General features: G+C 28.8%; 1 pseudogene; it reads left to right on the top strand.

Annotated features, from left to right (window-relative positions):
* The first annotated feature begins 1,614 nt into the window (after positions 1 to 1,614).
* Positions 1,615 to 2,358, top strand: LOC107852227 (annotated as a pseudogene).
* The last annotated feature ends 5,195 nt before the right edge of the window (positions 2,359 to 7,553 follow it).

Raw genomic sequence — 7,553 nt, 5'->3', positions numbered from 1 at the left:
TGTTTTCAACTAGCGCAACTGGCCCCCTTTTTGCATTCGCAACACCCCTATCGCTATCTCATAGGAGGAAATCCTTTAGCATCTGATTACAGGGACTTGGTCGCAATCACAAAGAAGGAATGACCCGGGTTATGATAAACCCATAGGAAAATTGCAGAAATACTTAAAGTAATAACTAGGAATAGATTATCAAAAATAGAGAGAGAGATGAAATGTTTAGAATCACAGAAAGAGAGCGAGAGGAAAGGTCATTTTTCTGAATGACAAGTGTAAGATTCTTTCTTTTCTAAGAAACACACAATGTAAGGAGAATTTCAAACTCAGTTTATTGATATATTTTATAGTACATAAGCCTGTCGATTTATACAAATATTTTGTCCTACAAAGTATTTATACAAGTTCTAGTAGGACACTTTGTAGTAGGCTTGTACTATTGAGTCCTTAGTAGGACTCTTACATTGATCAATATTTGTATGATCACTTTCAACATGTATATGATCTTTATCTTCGCGATTTTTAACACTTTCAAACTGCTTATTCCTATTTAACTCATTATCAATTGTGCCTGAATTTTTCGATGTGGTAGTTAAGCTTGACACTCATTCTATCAGTAAGAGAGATAGTTTCAAGTATCTAGGGTCTATGATTCCGGAGAATGGAGAGATTGATGAAGATGTCACTCATCGGATTGGGGTAGGGTGGATTAAATGGAAGCTTCTGAATCTTGTGCGACAAAAAGATACCTCTCAGATTTAAAGGCAAGTTCTACATTGTAGTGGTTAGACTAGCTTTATTATATGGGGTGGAGTTTTGGCCTATTAAGAAGGCCCACATCTAGAAGATGAAGGTGACAGAAATGAGAATTCTTGGGTGGATGTGTGGGTGTAATAGGAAAGATAGGATTAGAAATGAGGCTATTCAAGATAAGGTGGGAGTGGTTTCGGTAGAAGTCAAGATGAGAGAAGCGAGGTTGAGATGGTTCAGTCATGTGATGAGAAGACGAACGGATGCCCCAATGAGTAGGCGTGAGATATTGGCTAGGTATTGTTTAAGCAAGGTAGAGGTAGACCGAAGAAATATTGTTGGGGAGGGGGGTATTAGACATGATATGGTAGAAAAAAACTTTTCCATATCTTTTTTTTTTTTGAGAAGAAAAAATTTCTATAATTAGAAATTATTTATCCTCTTATACAACACAATAATTTTTTCAATGTATTTTTTTTAGAGAGTTTTACTTGAGTGGAGATTTATTCCTTAGGTAACTTTAGAATATCTTTATATATTAGTATTGTCATATATAGGTCATATATTGTCATAAAAATCAAAAGAATTATATTAATTTGTAAGATTGAATTAAATCGAATTGATAGAAAGAAGCCCTTCTTTTTTAATCAAAGTTTTGATTTCAAACACGGAGTGAGAAAATTATAATACGAAGAAATTTCCGGGCTTCATTTTCTTCACATATTTGTTGGCCCTACTAAATTTTCAACACTTTGAAAAGTATAAGAATCTAATACAAGTTAAATCTCCCACGCAATCATAGTGTAAAATTATTCAACAACCATGGCTTCACTTATTTCATTGCCTATAAATACCTCCATTGTGCTAGTGTTCATTCACAACTCAAAATTGCAATCTTTCTTGTTATTAAAAAAATATTTGCAATATTTTTTAGTATTTCAAAGAGACTATGGCTCGTTCCATTTACTTCATGGCATTTCTTGTCTTGGCAATGACACTCTTTGTTGCTTATGGTTTGTCTTCACGCTTTAAAGTTATCTATATTAAATACTTGACAACTTTGTAAAACATAACCCTGAAAAACCTGTTTGTATATATATTCCTTTAAATAGTGTATGAGCAATATTTATTTCGATTACATATCTTTAATTTGTTTTCTATCATATGTGACAAGTTTTGAATGATTGTAGGGGTGCAAGGCAAGGAAATTTGCTGTAAAGAGCTCACAAAACCTGTTAAATGTTCTAGTGACCCTCTATGTCAAAAACTCTGTATGGAGAAGGAGAAATATGAAGATGGTCATTGTTTCACAATCCTAAGGAAGTGCTTATGCATGAAGAGATGTAATGCTAAAACTCTCGCAACAGAACTGCTTGATTGAAGAAGAGTTCCTCAAGCAGTAATTAAATTTGATTATGGATTTAGTGTCACACAAAATTAAATAAATAAAGTGTTGCCTTTCTTAAAAGGGTAACTTATAATGTTGTGTTCTTGGTGTATAGTAGCCATTTGACACATTAAATTAAAGTTGTGACACATCATTCCTTCATGTATCTTCTATTAAGTTTGTGTGTTTTAATGAAAAGAGATCGTTTACGGTCTATATGTATGAAATGCGTTCATCTTATCAATTTTTGTCATGATTCATTACAACCAAAGATAGAAATTAGAAACATATTTGAGAGAGAAATGAGGATAATTAATTACCTACAAACTACTAAGGATAAGGAATTTCAATCTAAAACAAATTAGAGTATCAAGTTGAGATCAAAATATATCTATTGACAAATATATAAAAGAACTCAATTTAGTTAAATTTAGTTAAGTTACTTAGATTAGGATTATGAATTACTAAGTAATGAAATTAGTGCCTTGAATGTTAAATATACCCACAAATCAACAAATAAATACATGATGTAGTTCAAGCATCTTTACACGTTTTTTAAATGCTAACCTATAAGTCAAAAAGGCTAGTACCTAGGCTAGTACCCTAAAAAGTCTAAAGTCTTTATAGCCTTAAAAATTTCTACAAGTCTAGAAAAGTTAAGTCTAGAAAAGTCTACATAGGCAATAATTACATTTCGTAAAGACTAAAAATCTATACAATGAATCCAATATCTTGTCTCCGTTGATGTTGTCGTATCTGCTATATCTCCATTATTACTTCTTATCTTATCTTTCCAGCTGGTATTTTGTCTTCTTGATTTTTATTCTAGATGTACTTGGGATAATGTTATCTTCTCCATTACATCTTGAACATTGGTGATCTGGATATTTGTGTCCAATTATTTTACAATATCTTGTCAGTAGTTCATCTGAAATAAATCCTTTTTTAATTGCTCTTGCGGTAGATTGTTTTTCTGGGTTGAGTAATGTCATTATCCATTGTTTGACATCTTCCATATCTGCTTGTCGTAGCTCTTTTGAATTTGAGTAAATCATTTGATGATCTCTCGAATAATAGCTCCATATTGGGTTTCCATTAGTATAATTATTTGCTAGTTCTTGGATAATCGTAGCTAGTCCAATAAGTCGTTTATTAGCGTAGAAATTGGGTATCTCAATTCTGGGTATCTCCGGTTGCTGTGTAATATCTTCTAGTATGATCATATCTCTGGTTAGTCCTATTTTTACAACTTGTATAACTGGTTTTATTTCGTCATATAATATCTCTGCTGGTGCAGTATAACACTTTATGTAAAATAGATTTCCTTTCGTTATCCTTTTGTAGGTGGTGAATATCTTGTGTAATTCTTTCATAGCTGTTAATTCTTCTCCGTCTTGGGTGTATATGGTGTTTAATAGTCCATAGTCAAAACAAGTTTTTACTAGGCTTGGGTTAGTTTTGGGTAGTGCAATTAGTTTGTTATATCCTTGTAATTTTTGGGTTATATAGTTGGTGTTTGGTTCTTTGATGTTTGTAGCTCTGGGGTTAAGGTTTAGAAAAGTTTGTACTCTGTAGATATTTTCTATGTATTTCTGGGCTATGTAGTTGTAAACTTTTTTATCTTGGTTTAGGCTATCTCGGTATGTGGTAACTTGTGGGGGTATGAACAAGTGTTTTTTTTGTGTTTTTGGTCTAAATGGTTTTTCAAATATTTTATTCATATTCATGTTCTGGTATCTTGGTCGACTAACTACTTTGCTTGTACCTGGAGAAGTAAATTGATAAATGTTATGGGTTTTATGGAGTGTCCCAACGTCTCCTTCTAGCTCTGGAACTTTAATGTCTTCCGATCGACATAGCTCTGCACACTGCTGAGTTAGCTGATTTGTAGCTATAGACTTCAGTTTATCTTCATTAGTCTTTAGCTTTTCTATCTCATTACCCATACTGTCCACTTTCATTGAAAGCGTAGTTAGGGTGCTAAGTATTTTTTCTAGAGTATCTTCTTCTATTATTTCAGTCTGTGTAGCTTTGTCTTGATATGTAATCTGCAATAACATTTTTGTTAGTACTGATCACTTCAATTGTAAATGTGAAATTTAATATATTCAAGACTAGTCTCCGAATATCTTTTGTTGTAACTGAATTTTGTATTTTCTTTGTTAACCACCAGCGTACCTGTGTATTATCTGTTCGTACAATAAATTTGTTATACACAATATATGGCTCAAATGCTAACAAACATTTATATAATGAACATAATTCTTTCCTATCTATTTCCCATTTTATTTTTGTCTCATTGAACGTACCTGAGTAGTATATACAATGGTGTTCTATTTTTTCTGCTTCATATCGATATTTAAGTACTCCTCCATAACTATATTCACTAGCATCTGCTTCTACTATGTATATAAATTTTCTATTTTCATCTGGAAATTGTAATTTTGGTAATTCTTTACAAAGTAATTTTATTTTTTGAACTTGTTTTTTATCTTCTTCATTATAGTTATATTCTACATCCTTTTTTAATTTTTTTTGTAGTGGTTTTAAAGTTTCTGCTAATTTTGGAATATATTCTCTTACTTGGTTTACTAATCCTAAAAATGATTGTAATTTCTTCTTTGTATCTAATTCTTCTTTTGAATTTATTATTTTTTGTACTATATGTTGTTGCATTTTTACTCCACTTTTACCTATTTGTATTCCTAAAAATTCTATCTGGTTTTTCATAATTTCGGCTTTCTTTTCGCTTAGACTTATTCCCGATTTTTCTATTATATCTGTAAACTATTCCAATAATTTTAAATGTTCTTCTTTGGTTTTTGTATATAATAATATATCATCTATGTATACTATACAATTAGATAATTGTTTAAAATAATTATCCATAAAATGTTGATATCTACCTGGTGCATTTTTATATCCAAATGGTAATACGTTCCATTCATAAAATCCTTGTGGTACCGTAAATGCGGTTAATTCCTTAGATTCTTCTTCTAACTTTAAATGGTAAAATCCTAATTTACAATCGAATTTGCTAAAATAATTATATCCTTGTATTTGCCTTATTTTTAATATCTTATTTGGTATTGGATAATTATATGTTATAGTTTTTGCATTTAAATTTCTATAGTCAATAACCATCCTACTTTTTCCTCTTTTTTGTTCACTATGTTTATTTACTATAAATGTTGGACTATTATGTTTACTATTACTTTTTTGTATATATTGTTTTTCTAATAATTCATCTATATGCATTTTAAATTCTTTTAAATCGTCAAAATTATATGTTAATGGTTTCTGGGTTATTATGCTATTTTTATCTATTAATTCAATTTTTATAGTAGTTTTATGTTTTTCCCATCCTTTTAATGGTTCTTCACTATATAATTGTTCTAATTTTTTCTTAATTATTTCTATCTTATTTATTGAAAATATAGTTATTTCTGTTTTATTTATCGAAAATACTACTAGTTCTATTGTATCTTCAGTATTTTTTATATTTTCTAACTTTTGTATAATTTTTTCACTTCCTTTTATCCAATCAGTTTTTTTTCTTATTTTATTATTGACTCTTTTTGCTCTCACTTTCTGTTTGCATGGTGTTGTAAACCACCAGTCTGTTCTAGTTATTATATGTGGGTATAATTTATCTAAGAATGGCATTCCTAAAAGTATATCTTTTGATGTTAGTTCATAATTATAAATTTCTTCTATTGTTAATATCTTATCTCATACTTGTATTTTTACATTCCTAGCTTTATAAGTAATCAAGCTTCCTTCATTATTAAATCCTTTAACTATTATTGGTGTTTTTAATTTATCCCATTTACTTTCTGGAAAGCAATTATATCTACATAAATTAGCTTCTGCTCCTGTATCTATCATAGGCCTATAATAACTACTGTAATATCCTTCTACTACTCTTCATTAATACATATATTTTCATTTTATGTTAAGGCTCTTCTTAAGAATAATTTCTCTTTGTTATATGTTAAGGTTAATTGTGTATGTTCTATATTATATGGTTTTACTTGTTCTAGCCATTTTATTCCTAATATTATATCTGCTTTTTGCATTTCTTCCTTTACTTCGAATTTTATTTTTATTTTTCCAACTCCTATTATTATTTCTTTTTCTGCTATATCTTTACTATTTATTAAACTTCTTGGTAGATCTGGGCACATATCATTATCAGTTTTTATTTCTTCATTTTTTACTAGATATTTTGCTATATAATTTTCTTCTTGTCCTGTATTCAAAAGTATTAGATATTTTTTTTCATTTATTTTTCCTGTTATGTAATATTGGTTTAAATTACTTATTGAATTTATTTCATAACTTGTTCTTTTTTATGAGCTTGATGATTCTGGCTTTTCATCAGCTATTCTTTTCGTTGTACTTATTCTATCATTTACTATTTCTAAATTTTCTTCTATATCTATGTCTCTATAGCTATAATCATTATAGTCTATTGTTTTTACAATTTGTTTGAATGGGCTTTCTATTCGTATCTTGTTAATCTTATTTTTTTCTGTTATTTTATGTTTTGTTGTTAATACATATAAATTTTTGCATCTTGCTGTAAATATTTTACTTCCTGGGGTTAATTCTATTCCTGATATTTTTTAATATAATACGAGTGATTTATCTATATTTTTATCTGTTACCGCTACTGAATAATTTGCACTTATTATAAATTTAAATTTTTGGTATATTAAATTTCCTTTTACGGCAGTTATTATACTTTTTTCTATAGGTTTTATAATTCTATTATCTGCTAAATATAATTCTATTGGTGTACCTATTCCTTCTCTAAAACATGCTTTTATTAGTATCTCTGTACCTCCAAGGTGTACATATTTTATTGGATCTCCTTTACTCTTTATATCATTTATCTCTTTATTAATTATTCTTTTTGTTACTAGTGGTATACTAGCTTTGCCTTTTGCATATCTACAGTCTATTACATGTTCTCTTTGACATACTACATAATATTCGTCTTTTTTTCTAGTAAACATATTTTTTATTGTTGATATTTTAAATATTTTTTCTACACTTAAATCTAATTCTTTTCCTTTTATTTCATCAAATATATTACTGTCAAATATTATTTTTTGTTCCGTTCCTTCATCATTTAAATATTCTTCCCTTGTTATTATTTTTATATCTTCTTCAGTCATTTGATTCATCTATTTCACTATCTATTTCAGTATCTGTTTCGTTTTCTGAAATTTCATATATACTATCCTCACTTTCTAATTCATAATCTATATAATCTATCTGCATATATTTTGTATTATCTATTTTTATTTATGATATTTGTTTATTTTTCGGATTTTTAGGTAATTTACAATCTCTAACTAAATGGCCTATCTTTCCACAATTATAACAAGTATATTCTTTTATAGATTTCTTCTTT

This window comes from Capsicum annuum, unplaced genomic scaffold (genome assembly GCF_002878395.1).
Source record: "Capsicum annuum cultivar UCD-10X-F1 unplaced genomic scaffold, UCD10Xv1.1 ctg4359, whole genome shotgun sequence".
Lineage (NCBI taxonomy): Eukaryota > Viridiplantae > Streptophyta > Magnoliopsida > Solanales > Solanaceae > Capsicum > Capsicum annuum.
This window is presented reverse-complemented; position numbering and strand designations above follow the sequence as displayed.